Source organism: Convolutriloba macropyga, chromosome 10 (assembly GCF_964194025.1).
Source record: "Convolutriloba macropyga chromosome 10, txConMacr16.3, whole genome shotgun sequence".
NCBI lineage: Eukaryota > Metazoa > Xenacoelomorpha > Acoela > Convolutidae > Convolutriloba > Convolutriloba macropyga.
In genome coordinates this window covers 27,880,083-27,898,626 of record NC_134477.1, presented here as the reverse complement: position 1 = coordinate 27,898,626, position 18,544 = coordinate 27,880,083, and positions in this window count along the sequence as shown.

Sequence of the window (18,544 nt, the reverse complement as noted above, 5' to 3'; positions counted from 1 at the left end):
GGCTGGATACGACTAAATTGTACGCATCAATTGTTTCAAATTTTTTAATAGGAAAACAATCCTAATCAAGAGAAGTCGAGAAAGCGTGGCTTCGAAAACGCCTTTCATGCACCAATCTCATTCCAGTTTTCGGAGTTCACGCCAACGACCAGAGGTACAATGGGTGCCTTAAAACTGGAGCTGAGGGAACTTTACCCAAAAGTCATGAAGGTCTGTTTCTTAAACTCAAGAAAAAAAGCAGAAAAGGAGGGAAAGTTGAAGGGCTGGCTCAACTTCCATAATCCCACGGACTGCCGTGAAACATATAATGAAATGTTGGAACACCCCAAAAAGGAATCGTTGTTGGGGAGTTTGGCACTTGACAAGAGGCCCCCCTTTTATCATCACTACAACCCACAAAACCCAAGATCCTGAAGAAGATGCCAATTAACTTTGACAAAGATCTGAAATTTGATAAGAGAATGAAGCCTTTGTAAAGTTATTTGTAAATATTACTTAGTTTGATCTTTTGTCTCGCAATTTCTTCTATTTAACGTTTCTGAATTGAGTTCATAGTGCTAACCAAGTGGTCATTTTGGCGTCAAGCATCCCGTAAATGGCCCGACTTGAAAACTTTCAAAACGCTTAATGCTTCTTTTTATTTTAGAAAGTTTTGTTCTCATTTTTCGGTCAAAAAGTTATTTGAAGTCAATTCGCTTGTAACCCTGTTTTTCTAGGCTGGATACGCGTAGAATGCACGCATCAAATTTTTATTGCGGGTAATTTTGAAAATTTCACTCTATTTTAGCCGTTTCTTTCGTTTTCTCGAAAGAAGCATTCTTTATTTGGACAAAACTCTCTATTTTTCGTTACTAAAAACGGAAATAGGGCTTTTATTCTGTTAAGGGCTCCTAAAATAAGCTTTCAGTGCTATTCAAGTGAATTTTCTTTCATGAAACATCCTGTAAGTGGATGGAATTGAAAACATTTTTCAAAACGCTTAATGCTTCTTTTTTTTAGAAAGTTTTGCTCTCATTTTTCGGTCAAAAAGTTATTTGAAGTCAATGCGCTTGTAACCCTGTTTTTCTAGGCTAGATACGAGTAGAATGCACGCATCAAATTTTTATTGCGGTTAATTTTGAAAATTTCACTCTATTTCAGCCGGTTCTTTCGTTTTCTCGAAAGAAGCATTCTTTATTTGGACAAAACTCTCTATTTTTCGTTACTAAAAATGAAAATAGGATTTTTCTTCTGTTTAGGGCTTCCTAAATCAAGCTTTAAGTGCTAGTAAAGTGAATTTTCTTTCCTGAAACATCCTGTAAGTGGATGGACTTGAAAACATTTTTCAAAACGCTTAATGCTTCTTTTTTTTAGAAAGCTTTGTTCTCATTTTTCGGTCAAAAAGTTATTTGAAGTCAATGCGCTTGTAACCCTGTTTTTCTAGGCTGGACGCGCGTAGAATGCGCGCATCAAATTTTTATTGCGGCTAATTTTGAAAATTTCACTTTATTTTAGCCGTTTCTTTCGTTTTCTCTAAAGAAGCATTCTTTATTTGGACAAAACTCTCTATTTTTCGTTACTAAAAACGGAAATAGGATTTTTCTTCTGGTTAGGGCTCCTAAAATAAGCTTTCAGTGCTATTCAAGTGAATTTTCTTTCATGAAACATCCTGTAAGTGGATGGAATTGAAAACATTTTTCAAAACGCTTAATGCTTCTTTTTTTTAGAAAGTTTTGCTCTCATTTTTCGGTCAAAAAGTTATTTGAAGTCAATGCGCTTGTAACCCTGTTTTTCTAGGCTAGATACGAGTAGAATGCACGCATCAAATTTTTATTGCGGTTAATTTTGAAAATTTCACTCTATTTCAGCCGGTTCTTTCGTTTTCTCGAAAGAAGCATTCTTTATTTGGACAAAACTCTCTATTTTTCGTTACTAAAAATGAAAATAGGATTTTTCTTCTGTTTAGGGCTTCCTAAATCAAGCTTTAAGTGCTAGTAAAGTGAATTTTCTTTCCTGAAACATCCTGTAAGTGGATGGACTTGAAAACATTTTTCAAAACGCTTAATGCTTCTTTTTTTTAGAAAGCTTTGTTCTCATTTTTCGGTCAAAAAGTTATTTGAAGTCAATGCGCTTGTAACCCTGTTTTTCTAGGCTGGACGCGCGTAGAATGCGCGCATCAAATTTTTATTGCGGCTAATTTTGAAAATTTCACTTTATTTTAGCCGTTTCTTTCGTTTTCTCTAAAGAAGCATTCTTTATTTGGACAAAACTCTCTATTTTTCGTTACTAAAAACGGAAATAGGATTTTTCTTCTGGTTAGGGCTCCTAAAATAAGCTTTCAGTGCTAGTCAAGTGAATTGTTGTTCATGAAACTTCCTGTAAGTGGATAGACTTGAAAACATTTTTCAAAACGCTTAATGCTTCTTTTTTTTAGAAAATTTTGTTCTCATTTTTCGGTCAAAAAGTTATTTGGAGTCAATGCGCTTGGAACCCTATTTTTCTAGGCTGGATAGGCGTAGAATGCACGCATCAAATTTTTATTGCGGGTAACTTTGAAAATTTCACTCTATTTTAGCCGGTTCTTTCGTTTTCTCGAAAGAAGCATTCTTTATTTGGACAAAACTCTCTATTTTTCGTTACTAAAAACGGAAATAGGATTTTTCTTCTGTTTAGGGCTCCTAAAATGAGCTTTCAGTGCTAGTCAAGTTAATTTTCTTTCATGAAACATCCTGTAAGTGGATGGACTTGAAAACATTTTTCAAAACGCTTAATGCTTCTTTTTTTTTAGAAATTTTTGTTCTCATTTTTTGGTCAAAAAGTTATTCGAAGTCAATGCGCTTGTAATTCTGTTTTTCTAGGCTGGATACGCGTAGAATGCACGCATCAAATTTTTATTGTGGTTATATTTGAAAATTTCACTCTATTTTAGCCGTTTCTTTCGTTTTCTCGAAAGAAGCATTCTTTATTTGGACAAAACTCTCTATTTTTTGTTACTAAAAATGGAAATAGGATTTTTCTTCTGTTTATGGCTCCTAAAATGAGCTTTCAGTGCTAGTCAAGTGAATTTTCTTTCATGAAACATCCTGTAAGTGGATGGACTTGAAAACATTTTTCAAAACGCTTAATGCTTCTTTTTTTTAGAAAGTTTTGTTCTCATTTTTTGGTCAAAAAGCTATTCGAAGTCAATGCGCTTGTAACCCTGTTTTTCAAGGCTGGATATGCGTAGAGTGCAAGCATCAAATTCTTATTGCGGGTAATTTTGAAAATTTCACTCTATTTTAGCCGTTTTTTTCGTTTTCTCGAAAGAAGCATTCTTTATTTGGACAACACTCTCTATTTTTCGTTACTAAAAATGGAAATAGGATTTTTCTTCTGTTTAGGGCTCCTAAAATGAGCTTTCAGTGCTAGTCAAGTGAATTTTCTTTCATGAAACATCCTGTAAGTGGATGGACTTGAAAACATTTTTCAAAACGCTTAATGCTTCTTTTTTTTTAGAAAGTTTTGTTCTCATTTTTTGGTCAAAAAGTTATTCGAAGTCAATGCGCTTGTAATTCTGTTTTTCTAGGCTGGATACAAGTAGAATGCACGCATCAAATTTTTATTGTGGTTATATTTGAAAATTTCACTCTATTTTAGCCGTTTCTTTCGTTTTCTCGAAAGAAGCATTCTTTATTTGGACAAAACTCTCTATTTTTCGTTACACAAAGCGGAAATATGATTTTTCTTCTGTTTAGGGCTCCTAAAATAAGCTTACAGTGCTATTGAAGCGAATTTTCTGTCATGAAACATCCTGTAAGTGGATGGACTTGGAAACATTTTTCAAAACGCTTAATGCTTCTTTTTTAAGTTTTGTTCTCATTTTTTGGTCAAAAAGTTATTCGAAGTCAATGCGCTTGTAATTCTGTTTTTCTAGGCTGGATACGCGTAGAATGCACGCATCAAATTTTTATTGCGGGTATATTTGAAAATTTCACTCTATTTTAGCCGTTTCTTTCGTTTTCTCGAAAGAAGCATTCTTTATTTGGACAAAACTCTCTATTTTTCGTTACTAAAAGCAGTAATAGGATTTTTATTCTGTTTAGGGTTCCTAAAATAAGCTTACAGTGCTATTCAAGCGAATTTTCTGTCATGAAACATCATGTAAGTGGATGGACTTTAAAGCATTTTTCAAAACGCTTAATGCTTCTTTTTTTTTTTAGAAAGTTTTGTTCTCATTTTTTGGAGAAGTTGTTCAAACCTATTCAAACTCGGCATGGAGTATCTCAAGTGTACCTAGAGTCTAAAATAAAAAAATTTTTTGCTCTAGCTTGCCTAGGAAAAAAGTTCAAGTCAACGATCAGGTTCGTAACATTTTTTTATAAAGTTTCTTTATTTGATGATTTTTAAATTTGTACTCTTTATACTTGTGCAATGCTAGCGAGTAAAAAGCGCAGAGGAAAAGCTAGATTTCGTAGCTGCCTGTGTGGATTTATCAATTCTACCCTTTTGGTATAGCTTCTCTGGAGAGAGTTAGGTTTTCGCACGTAAATTCGCTATTAATTCGAATAATTAATTTTGAAAATCGGTCTTTTTCAAATGGCCAAAAAATGGTTTTATTGCATTGAAATCTATTGAGCTAGACATAGTTATTGTTTTTTGCAGTTTTAAAGAGCAAACTTCCTATTTAGTTTCTATATGGATGTTTTATACGTGAAGTTTGTTTCAGTGAAGCTATGCAACGCAATTTTAAAAAAGTCAAGACGGAATCGTACGATAAGAAGGATTTGGAGTTGGCCATACTACTGATACGAGAAGATGGTTATCAAGTGTCAACAGTACGGGACAGGTATGGCATTCCCAAGCAAACTATCTGTGATCATTTGAAGAGAGAGACGAAGAAATCGAACAAGTTAATCTCTGACGATTCTGAGAAAAAGATATCAAGAGTACTCAAGAAGTTAGCGGAGGCAGGTCATATACGCACTTGGACTAATGTCAGGGAGCGTGTGTTCGAAATGTTGAAAAGCACTGAAAGTGTGGTGCCTGAAACCTGGAAGAGCGCGAAAAAGACGAGCTTGGATTGGCTTTATTCTTTTCGTGAACGACATCAACTTAAGCTTGACTTCCGAAAACGAACAATTATTGAAGCGCCGATGTGCCCAGCTTTTGAATGCAACTGCGGTAGCAACCTTTTCCAAAAAGATTTGTTTTTTTCTGTGAAAAATGCATGATCTGGTCTTGTAAAAGTTGTTTTGCTGAAATCAGTTGCAAAGATTGCTTTGGTAAAAATCAGTTGTTTGATTTATAATTGAAGAGTAAAATTACTGATGGGGCTCTACCAGTAGCTTGTGTATCTGTCTATAGATGTGATTTCTCTTTTTTCTGATATGAAGTAACTTCTTTGTGTTCCTCATTTGCTTTTTCCTTAAGACTGTTGGTTGAGTTTTGAACGTTGGTTGTCAATGAAAGTTTTCTTTAGAGCAGAATGAGTGGCGTTGTTTCTTCTCCACAAATTTTTGGTGACGAAGAACCTTGTAATAGCGAAGAACTGCAAAAAATTATTTCCGAGCTGAACAAAAGTGTAGAGAAGTTTGATAAGGAGATGGAGGAGTGTCAAAAGCTAAGAAGAAAGTTAGAACTCAGAGTTTTAAAAGCGATACCGGCCACTTCTGAGATTGAGACGGACGAAACGGCTAGCTTGATGTACGGCGAATTGAATCTAAGAAAGATACCTGGTTCGAAGCCTTCCAATTATGGGGTTAATTTAGCGAAAGAGTTGTTTACGCAAACCGAGTTGTTAACACAGATGTGCGATCCGTCTCGTTCTGGTGAGGGGTATAGGACATCTCTTGACGACACAAAAACCGCACTTATCAAGAAAGCTGTTCTGGATCGGTTAAAGCGCAATTGTTGGCCGGAGGCAAAGGAAGCTATTAGTCGCCTAGGCCGCGAGGCGAAGCGCCAAAAACGAGCAAGAGCAAGCAGCAAAATCTGAAAGTTGAAGGAAAACTGACACTTAATTGAAAAACAATCGTTTAGAGTTGAAGAAAAGCTGAATCCTAATTGAAACCTTATGATTGTATACGCCGATTTGCTTGCTTTACTGGATGTTTCAAAATGTTCACTCTTTAACTCACTCATTAAACGGAGTCCCTGTAATCTTTTTAATATTGAAATGAGGGTTGTTTCAAATTGATTTCACTTGTGCTTAAATGTCTTAAGTTTTAACAAACTTCAGAGAATCTAATGCCTGCCTCAAATAGATCACCAAGAGACCGTGGTGCTGTCTACACGCAAGATCAGAAAAATACTCATTTCCTAGTCTTTTATCAACAGGACAAAAGGTATGACATTCTTCCGTTGGACCATCCGGACTGGGGTGATAAATTGTCAAGAAAAGAAAAATTGGAGCTGATAGAGGGACAGGCAATTTGGTTGTATCATAAAGGAAATCGTTTCGAAGGCTTAATGCTTCGCAAGGGATCGTATGAAAAAGCGGCCAAGAAGCGAGACAATCTAGTGCGGAAGCTGGATGAGAGCAACCCCGATGTTTCCGTAAGTCATTTGGATTTTTTGGACATTTCGGAAAGTTGTCACTCCTCTGCCTCAAAAGTCAGCCAAGGTGGGAAGAAAAATGTTCGTACAAAGGGTACATCTAACGACAATCAGGCTCCAAGAGCTGAAAAACCCAGCAAGGCTAAAAAACTTTTAGCTTTCTTGGAAAGCGAATCGAGTGGAGCTGAAGCGCGACCAAAAATGATGATGAAAAAAAAGGGCAACGCTGGTAGAAAAAGTTTGTCAATGGGTGAAATGACATCAGTGTTGTCGGGAGAAAAAAACCCAGAAAATGAGCTCCGATTCAGATTCCGAAAAAGAAAATTACGAGCCTCCCGCTAAAAAGCTGCAAGTGTCATTCTCTGACGAAAACGCAGCTTGTAGTAATAATCCAAAAGTAATTGAAAACTTGGAGAAAAAGAAAGAGATGCGAAAAAATTCGATTGTTTCTGTTCTCTCTGAGAGTTTGATTGGAAGTCTGTGTGGGGTTATGAGAAGCGTGAAAGACAGCCTGGACCAGTCACGCAGAGAGATGAGACGACAGAGACAGTTCCTTGAGCGGCTCACGTTCTCCACTGACAGTTCTGCTTCGAACAGTGCTGCTGCTCCAACGCAACAGACATCGACAGAGTACATCTGGTTTGAGGACGTGAATCTGTCCTCAATTGAGGGAAATTGCCCTGGAGTTTATGGAATACGAATGGCATGTGCGCTATTCACCGTAACGGAGCTCAAAGAGGGAATGATTGACCCTTCGAAATCTGATAAAAAGACAAGATCGAGGCTCTCTGATAGAAAGGTAGATGCAATTCGACGGGCACTAGAGCAGAGGTATCCAGATCAACGGGAGCATGCTAAGAGTAGCATTAATCAAATAGGACTGGACTTGCGGAAGCCGCAAAAAGTCAATGTTCCTGCGCGATCGGAAAACAATGAGTGAAGCTTGGAAAATTAAAGATTGGCCGCTTTCTTCGAAACATCTATGATGTTAATGTTGCTTCTTGTATGTTGGTGTCCAAAAAATATTATTGTTTGTTATTTTGAGTCAGTTTTCTTAATTATTTTCTCCTTTCCAATAATAACCAGATGAAATATATTTGATCTCTATGTTAATCTATTTGGTATCCAGATTTTTCTCTGTTTTATATTATATGCAGTCTTTTTTCTTTAACCTGAAACTCATTTTGTTCAATGTTTGTTTTTTAGTTTCGGATGAAGCATGGAGGCTATTCATTTTAATACTCTCAAGAATTATTTACTTTACAGTAACGTAAAAACGTTTATCGGTTTTTTTTCGGAGAATTCAGGTTTCTTTAGCGTTTTTGCTCAGTGTTTAATGAAACTAAAAACTCTCATTTAAAGTGCGTTTTATTTTCGATAGAATGAATGTAAATTGGAAAGATTTGGCGAGAATTGATGACCTGCTCACTAGAAGATTTGTTGACTCAGAGAAAAACAATAGTCATAAGACTGCAGTTGAAGTAACACCTGACATGCCTACGAGGTCCGAATTGGAAAAAAGTGAGCTGTATCAAAAAGTCGAGAAATTGTACGAAATGCTGAAAAATATTTTGGATATTAAACCGTTGAGGGGTAATTATTCAAGAGACAGTGGCTTCGTCAGCTACGGTGTTTTTGCAAAAAATTTACTTCCCTCAGGTTGCCGAATACCTTTTCTGTTCGGTTTTCTGGCACCAATAAGCGTTGCGGACATAAGGGATGGAGAAAATGATTTCTCAATTTTTGATTTGTCAAGTGCTGAGAAATTGTCAAGTGCTGAGAGATGCTCGGGCCTGCCTCATTTATCAATTCTTCATGCAGGAACAACTCATTCTATGATCCACAACAAAAGGAAAGTTTACTGTACATCAAAGTGGGCGCAAAGTCTATCTTACCGGGGCAGGAAATAACAGTTCTGTACAGTGGAGGTTATTTCGGACCAAATCGAATAAATTGCCAATGCCCTCACGTGGAGATTCATGGCGCGGATCTATACGTTTTTGCTACGCAAACTCGATCCGGCAAAGTGTTTGCTGAGAATGATTGTAATAGTGATGCTTCTCATGAGGAAAGAGTTGAGGAGATTGAAAATAATATTATTGAGCCACCAGCTGAAGAACAAGATGCTGATAACGAAAGCAGTGAAAGTGAGATTTCCCCACCGATCCCTGGGACAGAGCGAACTGAATTGAACTCAGAAAGTCCACAAATTTCTTTCAAATCGGAACTAGAAAATATTAGAAGAAAAAGAAGGGTGACAAAGCCAACTTTTATACCCTACAGAAGAAGAAAAAAGATTGAAGTATTTGCTCTACCGGAGGTTCCTAGCGCAAACGTATCAATTCGACACAATTCGATACCGGAGGTTCCTCTCAGTTTCAATTCGATACAAACGTATCAATCAAATTTATTGAACTCAGTATCAAAAACAGTTTGCTCTAATGGAGTCTGCCTGACTTTGAATATCAAACCACTGCTATCAAAAGTGATCGAAGAGAATCTCCATATTTTGGATCAAAGTAAAAACTGGATTCCAGAGAAAGTTTTGAAGCTGCCTTCTGTATCTAACGATTCCGTTAAAACAATTTATTTGATCATTAACACCGACGGAATTTCGCCCAGTAAATCATGTAAATACCAACTCTACCCTGTTTGGTTTCAAGTTCCGAATTTACCATGTTCGATTCGATCGCAATATAAAAACCATATACTGTCGGCCTTGTTCGGAGGAGTTGGAAAGCCAAATTGGGATGTTTTCTTGCATTGTCTGAAAAATCAAATGAAGCAACTGATTGAAGAAGGATTTGAATTGACCTTCGATCAGAGAAACATCCAGGTAGTCTTCTTTTGCTTTATCTTTTTGTCCTTTTTCATCAAATTGGATTGACTTTTATGTTTAGGTGAGAGTAAAATGCCGTTTTGCCGTTTTTGATGCGGTCGCAAAAGCGTCTGTAATTAACCAGACTCAATTTAACGGAAGGTACGGCTGTCCAAATTGTTTTGCCATGGGTCGCAGAGCATCAACTAAACAAGTATGGATTTATCTTTACAGTTGCTCCGCAGCAAAGCGAACCAAATCAAGCCGACGACAAATTTTGAAAACTCTTGCGAATGGGCATGCTCTGGCGCCGTTCAGAGGACTTAGAGGTAAATTCTTTTGTTGACTTCCGATCTTTCAATAAAGTTGATAAGAAATTGATTGTTCAATTTTTTGATCTATGTGTTTAGGGCCATCTGTCCTCGAAGACACTTTAGAATTGCCGAATGCTGCTATCATCGATTATATGCACCAAGTTTTGCTCGGTGTCGTGAAAACTTTTCTGTTCAACCTTCACCAGAAAAGATTGAGCAATAGGAATTCAGAAGTTGTTTCGAATCGGTTAAAATCAATCATTTTCCCACGTGGGTTTGGAAGGAAGTTCCGATCTCTCGACTTGATAAAGTACTGGAAGGCGTCTGAGTTGAGAAATTTCACGTTTTATGGGCTATCAGCACTACACGGTGTAATTCATGAAAATTTATTTGCCCATTTCTGTTTGTTATTGCTGGCAATAAGAATGCTCGCCGAATTTTCGGCTACAAATGTAATTCGCGAAGCGCGTTCCTTTCTTGAAGTTTATCCGAAAAAAGTGACGTCGTTTCTTACTGACTCTGCTGAAGGTTATAATATGCACTCGCTTCGTCATTTGGCAGACCAAGTTCAATCAAAAGGTTCATTGGCTGCAATTTCGGCAATGGGATTTGAACTTGCCAATTACCAATTAACGCGTACGGTCTCGCAAACAGTCAGTTCTCAAGCAACACCTGACCTCGTTATGAAAAGATACCTACGTAAATTCAACGTAGAGCAAAGACAAAAAAGTAATTACAGCGACGAAGTTAGGCTTTCAAACAAAATTGTTGAAACCGGATTGCCTGCCCATTTGCAGCCGTCAGAGCCGTTCCAAAGTTATTTGAAGATAACTCTGAGCAAAAGAAATTTTTTGCTCACAAAAGTAGCTGCAAAGGAACCGGATGCGCCCATTTTTCTACATATACCGCTAAAACAAAAGCTGGTTCTACCACTAAAATTGGACGTATAGAGGAATTTATCTCATCAAACTCTGATCTTTATGTGTATGTCAGGTCCTTCAAGACTGTGTCGAGTCTTGTATCCATAGCGGAACAGGATTGCAACGATAAAGAAATAAAGGACTGTCTCCAAAACTCACTTGAAGCTCGACATCTGCATTTTACCATAGTACCAGAAAATGATTTCAAACTCCTCCCAGCCTCCTCGTTGATTTCTCCATGCATTGTTTAAAAATGTGGAAGCTTCCTAATGTGTTCAGTTTTGTGTAATATTGTTGAACATGATTAAATTGTCTTCAAAAACTGCCAAGGAGATGTATTTCTGCGTTATTTTTTTCCTCTTTCGCTGTAGCTGGCTTCGTGTTAATGTGTCAAAGTACCAAGGATATCAAGTCATACCAATTGCTTTGCAAATTGAACGCTCCGTATGGATGCTGCTTTGCTTTCCGAAGTTAATGTCCGTCTTTTCACGTAAAATTTTTCTATTTAGCAAATAATTTCAAACAATTTGCTCAAACCTAATTTCATGTCCTAATTTCTACAGCAAGGGTCAAATGTTTTATGTGTCTGTGCCTAGTGATAACACTCTTTGAAGACGTTTCTAACAAGTTTAGAGGTAAAAATCAAATCACAGAAAAGATTTTTTCCTCGATTTGTTGTAATTTCGTGTTGTATGAAAGAGCTTTGTTACTTCTTTTCCTACTTCACTGTTGCTGGATGCGTGTTAATGTGTCAAAGTACCAAGTACATCAACTCATAACAATTGCTTTGCACATTGAGCGCTCCATATGGATGCTGCTTTGCTTTCCAAAGTTAATGTTCGTCTTTTCACGTAAAATTTTTCTTTTTAGCAATTATTTTCAAACAATTTGCTCAGACCTAATTTCGTGTCTTAATTTCTACAGCAAGGGTCAAGTGTTTTATGTGTCTGTGCCTAGTGGGAACACTCTTTGAAGACGTTTCTAACAAGTTTATAGGTAAAAATCAAATCACAGAAATGATTTTTTCCTCGATTTGTTGTAATTTCGTGTTGTATGAAAGAGCTTTGTTACTTTTTTTCCTACTTCACTGTTGCTGGATGCGTGTTAATGTGTCAAAGTACCAAGTACATCAACTCATAACAATTGCTTTGCACGTTGAACGCTCCATATGGATGCTGCTTTGCTTTCCAAAGTTAATGTTCGTCTTTTCACGTAAAATTTTTCTTTTTAGCAAATATTTTCAAACAATTTGCTCAGACCTAATTTCATGTCTTAATTTCTAAAGCAAGGGTCAAAAGTTTCATGTGTCTGTGCCTAGTGGGAACACTCTTTGAAGACGTTTCTTACAAGTTTAGAGGTGAAAATCAAATCACAGAAATGATTTTTTCCTCGATTTGGGGTAATTTCGTGTTGTATGAAAGAGCTTTGTTACTTTTTTTCCTACTTCACTGTTGCTGGATGCGTGTTAAGGTGTCAAAGTACCAAGTACATCAACTCATAGCAATTGCTTTGCACATTGAACGCTCCATATGGATGCTGCTTTGCTTACCAAAGTTAATGTTCGTCTTTTCACGTAAAATTTTTCTTTTTAGCAAATAATTTCAAACAATTTGCTCAGACCAAATTACATGTCTTAATTTCTACAGCAAGGGTCAAGTGTTTTATGTGTCTGTACCTAGTGGGAACACTCTTTGAAGACGTTTCTAACAAGTATAGAGGTGAAAGTCAAATCACAGAAATCGTTTTTTCCTCGATTTGGGGTAATTTCGTGTTGAATGAAACAGCATTGTTACTTTTTTCCTCTTTTCCTGAAGCTGGCTGCGTGTTAAGGTGTCAAAATACCAAGGCGATGAACCCATGCTAATTGTTCGGCACAATGAATGCGCCGAATGGATGCTCTTTTGCTTTCCAGAAATAATGTCCGTCTTTTCACGTAAAATTTTTCTTTTTAGCAAACAACTTCAAACAATTTGCTCAGACCAAATTACATGTCGTAATTTCTACAGCAACGTTGAAAAGTTTGATGTGTCGGCGCCTAATGGGAACACTCATTGGTGGCGTATCCAACATTATCAGAGGTAAAAATCATACCACAAAAATAGTTTTTTTCCTCGATTTGGGGTAATTTCGTGTTGTATGAAAGAGCATTGTTACTTCTTTTCCTACTTCACTGTTGCTTGCTGCGTGTTAATGTGTCAAAATACCAAGTACATCAACTCATAACAATTGCTTTGCACATTGAACGCTCCATATGGATGCTGTTTTGCTTTCCAAAGTTAATGTTCGTCTTTTCACGTAAAATTTTTCTTTTTAGCAAATAATTTCAAACAATCTGCTCAGACCAAATTCCATGTCTTAATTTCTACAGCAACGTTGAAATGTTTGATGTGTCGGCGCCTAATGGGAACACTCATTGGTGGCGTATCCAACATTATCAGAGGTAAAAATCATACCACAAAAATAGTTTTTTTCCTCGATTTGGGGTAATTTCGTGTTGTATGAAAGAGCATTGTTACTTCTTTTCCTACTCCACTGTTGCTGGATGCGTTTTAATGTGTCAAAGTACCAAGTACATCAACTCATAACAATTGCTTTGCACATTGAACGCTCCATATGGATGCTGCTTTGCTTTCCAAAGTTAATGTTCGTCTTTTCACGTAAAATTTTTCTTTTTAGCAAATAATTTCAAACAATTTGCTCAGACCAAATTACATGTCTTAATTTCTATAGCAAGGGTGAATAGTTTGATGTGTCTGCGCCTAATGGGAACTTTCATTGGTGGCGTATCCAACATTTTCAGAGGTAAAAATCATACCACAAAAGTAGTTTTTTTCCTCAATTTGGGGTAATTTCGTGTTGTATGGAAGAGCATTGTTACTTCTTTTCCTACTTCACTGTTGCTGGCTGCGTGTTAAAGTGTCAAAGTACCAAGTACATCAACTCATAACAATTGCTTTGCACATTGAACGCTCCATATGGATGCTGCTTTGCTTTCCAAAGTTAATGTCCGTCTTTTCACGTAAAATTTTTCTATTTAGCAAATATTTTCAAACAATTTGCTCAGACCTAATTTCATGTTTTAATTTCTACAGCAAGGGTCAAATGTTTTATGTGCTTGTGCCTAGTGGGAACACTCTTTGAAGACGTTTCTAACAAGTTCAGAGGTGAAAATCCAATCACAGAAATCATTTTCTCCTCGATTTGGGGTACTTTCGTGTTGTATGAAAGAGTATTGTTACTTCTTTTCCTACTTCACTGTTGCTGGACGCGTGTTAATGTGTCAAAGTACCAAGTACATCAACTCATAACAATTGCTTTGCACATTGAACGCTCCATATGGATGCTGCTTTGCTTTCCAAAGTTAATGTTCGTCTTTTCACGTAAAGTTTTTCTTTTTGGCAAATAATTTCAAACAGTTTGCTCAGACCAAATTACATGTCTTAATTTCTACAGCAAGGGTGAAATGTTTGATGTGTCGGCGCCTAATGGGAACTTTCATTGGTGGCGGATCCAACATTTTCAGAGGTAAAAATCATACCACAAAAAATAGTTTTTTTCCTCAATTTGGGGTAATTTCGTGTTGTTGGAAAGAGCATTGTTACTTCTTTTCCTACTTCACTGTTGCTTGCTGCGTGTTAATGTGTCAAAGTACCACGTACATCAACTCATAACAATTGCTCTGCACATTGAACGCTCCGTATGGATGCTGCTTTGCTTTCCAAAGTTAAAGTCCGTCTTTTCACGTAAAATTTTTCTATTTAGCAAATAATTTCAAACAGTTTGCTCAGACCTAATTTCATGTCTTAATTTCTACAGCAAGGGTCAAATGTTTTATGCTTCTGTGCCTAGTGGGAACACTCTTTGAAGACGTTTCTAACAAGTTTAGAGGTGAAAGTCAAATCACAGAAATAGTTTTTTCCTCGATTTGGGGTAATTTCGTGTTGAATGAAACAGCATTGTTACTTTTTTTCCTCTTTTCCCTAAGCTGGCTGCGTGTTAAGGTGTCAAAATACCAATGCGATGAACCCATGCTAATTGTTCGGCACAATGAATGCGCCGAATGGATGCTCTTTTGCTTTCCAGAAATAATGTCCGTCTTTTCACGTAAAATTTTTCTTTTTAGCAAATAATTTCAAACAATTTGCTCAGACCAATTTACATGTCTTAATTTCTACAGCAAGGGTGAAATGTTTGATGTGTCGGCGCCTAATGGGAACCCTCATTGTTGGCGTATCCAACTTTTTCAGAGGTAAAAAACATACCCCAAAAATAGTTTTTTTCCTCGATTGGGGTAATTTCGTGTTGTAGGAAAATGAAAGACCATTGTTACTTCTTTTCCTACTTCACTGTTGCTGGATGCGTGTTAATGTGTCAAAGTACCAAGTACATCAACTCATAACAGCTGCTCTGCACAGTGAACGCTCCGTATGGATGCTGCTTTGCTTTCCAAAGTTAATGTCCGTCTTTTCACGTAAAATTTTTCTATTTAGCAAATAATTTCAAACAATTTGCGCAGACCTAATTTCATGTCTTAAATTCTACAGCAAAGGTCAAACGTTTTATGTGTCTGTGCCTAGTGGAAACACTCTTTGAAGACGTTTCTAACAAGTTTAGAGGTGAAAGTCAAATCACAGAAATAGTTTTTTCCTCGATTTGGGGTAATTTCGTGTTGAATGAAACAGCATTGTTACTTTTTTTCCTCTTTTCCTGAAGCTGGCTGCGTAATAAGGTGTCAAAATACCAAGGCGATGAACCCATGCTAATTGTTCGGCACAATGAATGCTCCGAATGGATGCTCTTTTGCTTTCCAGAAATAATGTCCGTCTTTTCACGTAAAATTTTTCTATTTAGCAAATATTTTCAAACAATTTGCTCAGACCTAATTTCATGTTTTAATTTCTACAGCAAGGATCAAATGTTTTATGTGTCTGTGCCTAGTGGGAACACTCTTTGAAGACGTTTCTAACAAGTTTAGAGGTGAAAGTCAAATCACAGAAATAGTTTTTTCCTCGATTTGGGGTACTTTCGTGTTGTATGAAAGAGTATTGTTACTTCTTTTCCTACTTCACTGTTGCTGGACGCGTGTTAATGTGTCAAAGTACCAAGTACATCAACTCATAACAATTGCTTTGCACATTGAACGCTCCATATGGATGCTGCTTTGCTTTCCAAAGTTAATGTTCGTCTTTTCACGTAAAGTTTTTCTTTTTGGCAAATAATTTCAAACAGTTTGCTCAGACCAAATTACATGTCTTAATTTCTACAGCAAGGGTGAAATGTTTGATGTGTCGGCGCCTAATGGGAACACTCATTGGTGGCGTATCCAACATTTTTAGAGGTAAAAATCATACCACAAAAATAGTTTTTTTCCTCGATTGGGGTAATTTCGTGTTGTATGAAAGAGCATTGTTACTTCTTTTCCTACTCCACTGTTGCTGGATGCGTGTTAATGTGTCAAAGTACCAAGTACATCAACTCATAACAATTGCTTTGCACATTGAACCCTCCATATGGACGCTGCTTTGCTTTCCAAAGTTAATGTTCGTCTTTTCACGTAAAATTTTTCTTTTTAGCAAATAATTTCAAACAATTTGCTCAGACCAAATTACTTGTCTTAATTTCTACAGCAAGGGTGAAATGTTTGATGTGTCGGCGCCTATTGGGAACACTCATTGGTGGCGTATCCAACATTTTCAGAGGTAAAAATCATACCACAAAAATAGTTTTTTCCTCAATTTGGGGTAATTTCGTGTTGTATGGAAGAGCATTGTTACTTCTTTTCCTACTTCACTGTTGCTGGCTGCGTATTAATGTGTCAAAGTACCAAGTACATCAACTCATAACAATTGCTCTGCACATTGAACGCTCCGTATGGATGCTGCTTTGTTTTCCAAAGTTAATGTCCGTCTTTTCACGTAAATTTTTTCTATTTAGCAAATATTTTTAAACAATTTGCTCAGACCTAATTTCATGTCTTAATTTCTACAGCAAGGCTCAAATGTTTTATGTGCCTGTGCCTAGTGGGAACACTTTTTGAAGACGTTTCTAACAAGTTCAGAGGTGAAAATCAAATCACAGAAATCATTTTCTCCTCGATTTGGGGTACTTTCGTGTTGTTTGAAAGAGCATTGTTACTTCTTTACCTACTTCACTGTTGCTGGATGTGTGATGATGTGTCAAAGTACCAAGTACATCAACTCATAACAATTGCTTTGCACATTGAACGCTCCATATGGATGCTGCTTTGCTTTCCAAAGTTAATGTTCGTCTTTTCACGTAAAATTTTTCTTTTTGGCAAATAATTTCAAACAGTTTGCTCAGACCAAATTACATGTCTTAATTTCTACAGCAAGGGTGAAATGTTTGATGTCTCGGCGCCTGATGTGAACTTTCATTGGTGGCGGATCCAACATTTTCGGAGGTAAAAATCATACCACAAAAATAGTTTTTTTCCTCAATTTGTGGTAATTTCGTGTTGTATGAAAGAGCATTGTTACTTCTTTTCCTACTTCACTGTTGCTTGCTGCGTGTTAATGTGTCAAAGTACCAAGTACATCAACTCATAACAATTGCTCTGCACATTGAACGCTCCGTACGGATGCTGCTTTGCTTTCCAAAGTTAATGTCCATCTTTTCACGTAAAATTTTTCTATTTAGCAAATAATTTCAAACAATTTGCTCAGACCTAATTTCATGTCTTAATTTCTACAGCAAGGATCAAATGTTTTATGTGTCTGTGCCTAGTGGGAACACTCTTTGAAGACGTTTCTAACAAGTTTAGAGGTGAAAGTCAAATCACAGAAATAGTTTTTTCCTCGATTTGGGGTAATTTCGTGTTGAATGAAACAGCATTGTTAATTTTTTTTCCTCTTTTCTTGAAGCTGGCTGCGTGTTAAGGTGTCAAAATACCAAGGCGATGAACCCTTGCTAATTGTTCGGCACAATGAATGCTGCGAATGGATGCTCTTTTGCTTTCCAGAAATAATGTCCGTCTTTTCACGTAAAATTTTTCTTTTTAGCAAATAATTTCAAACAATTTGCTCAGACCAAATTACATGTCTTAATTTCTACAGCAAGGGTGAAATGTTTGATGTGTCAGCGCCTAATGGGAACACTCATTGGTGGCGTATCCAACATTTTCAGAAGTAAAAATCATACCACAAAAATAGTTTTTTTCCTCGATTGGGGTAATTTAGTGTTGTATGAAAATGAAAGACCATTGTTACTTCTTTTCCTACTTCACTGTTGCTGGATGCGTGTTAATGTGTCAAAGTACCAAGTACATCAACTCATAACAACTGCTCTGCACAGTGAACGCTCCGTATGGATGCTGCTTCGCTTTCCAAAGTTAATGTCCGTCTTTTCACGTAAAATTTTTCTATTTAGCAAATAATTTCAAACAATTTGCGCACACCTAATTTCATGTCTTAATTTCTACAGCAAAGGTCAAATGTTTTATATGTCTGTGCCTAGTGGGAACACTCTTTGAAGACGTCTCTAACCAGTTTAGAGGTGAAAGTCAAATCACAGAAATAGTTTTTTCCTCGATTTGGGGTAATTTCGTGTTGAATGAACCAGGATTGTTACTTTTTTTCCTCTTTTCCTGAAGCTGGCTGCGTAATAAGGTGTCAAAATACCAAGGCGATGAACCCATGCTAATTGTTCGACACAATGAATGCGCCGAATGGATGCTCTTTTGCTTTCCAGAAATAATGTCCGTCTTTTCACGTAAAATTTTTCTTTTTAGCAAATAATTTCAAACAATTTGCTCAGACCAAACTACATGTCTTAATTTCTACAGCAAGGGTGAAATGTTTGATGTGTCGGCGCCTAATGGGAACACTCATTGGTGGCGTATCCAACATTTTCAGAGGTAAAAATCATACCACAAAAATAGTTTTTTTCCTCGATTGGGGTAATTTCGTGTTGTATGAAAGAGCATTGTTACTTCTTTTCCTACTTCACTGTTGCTGGATGCG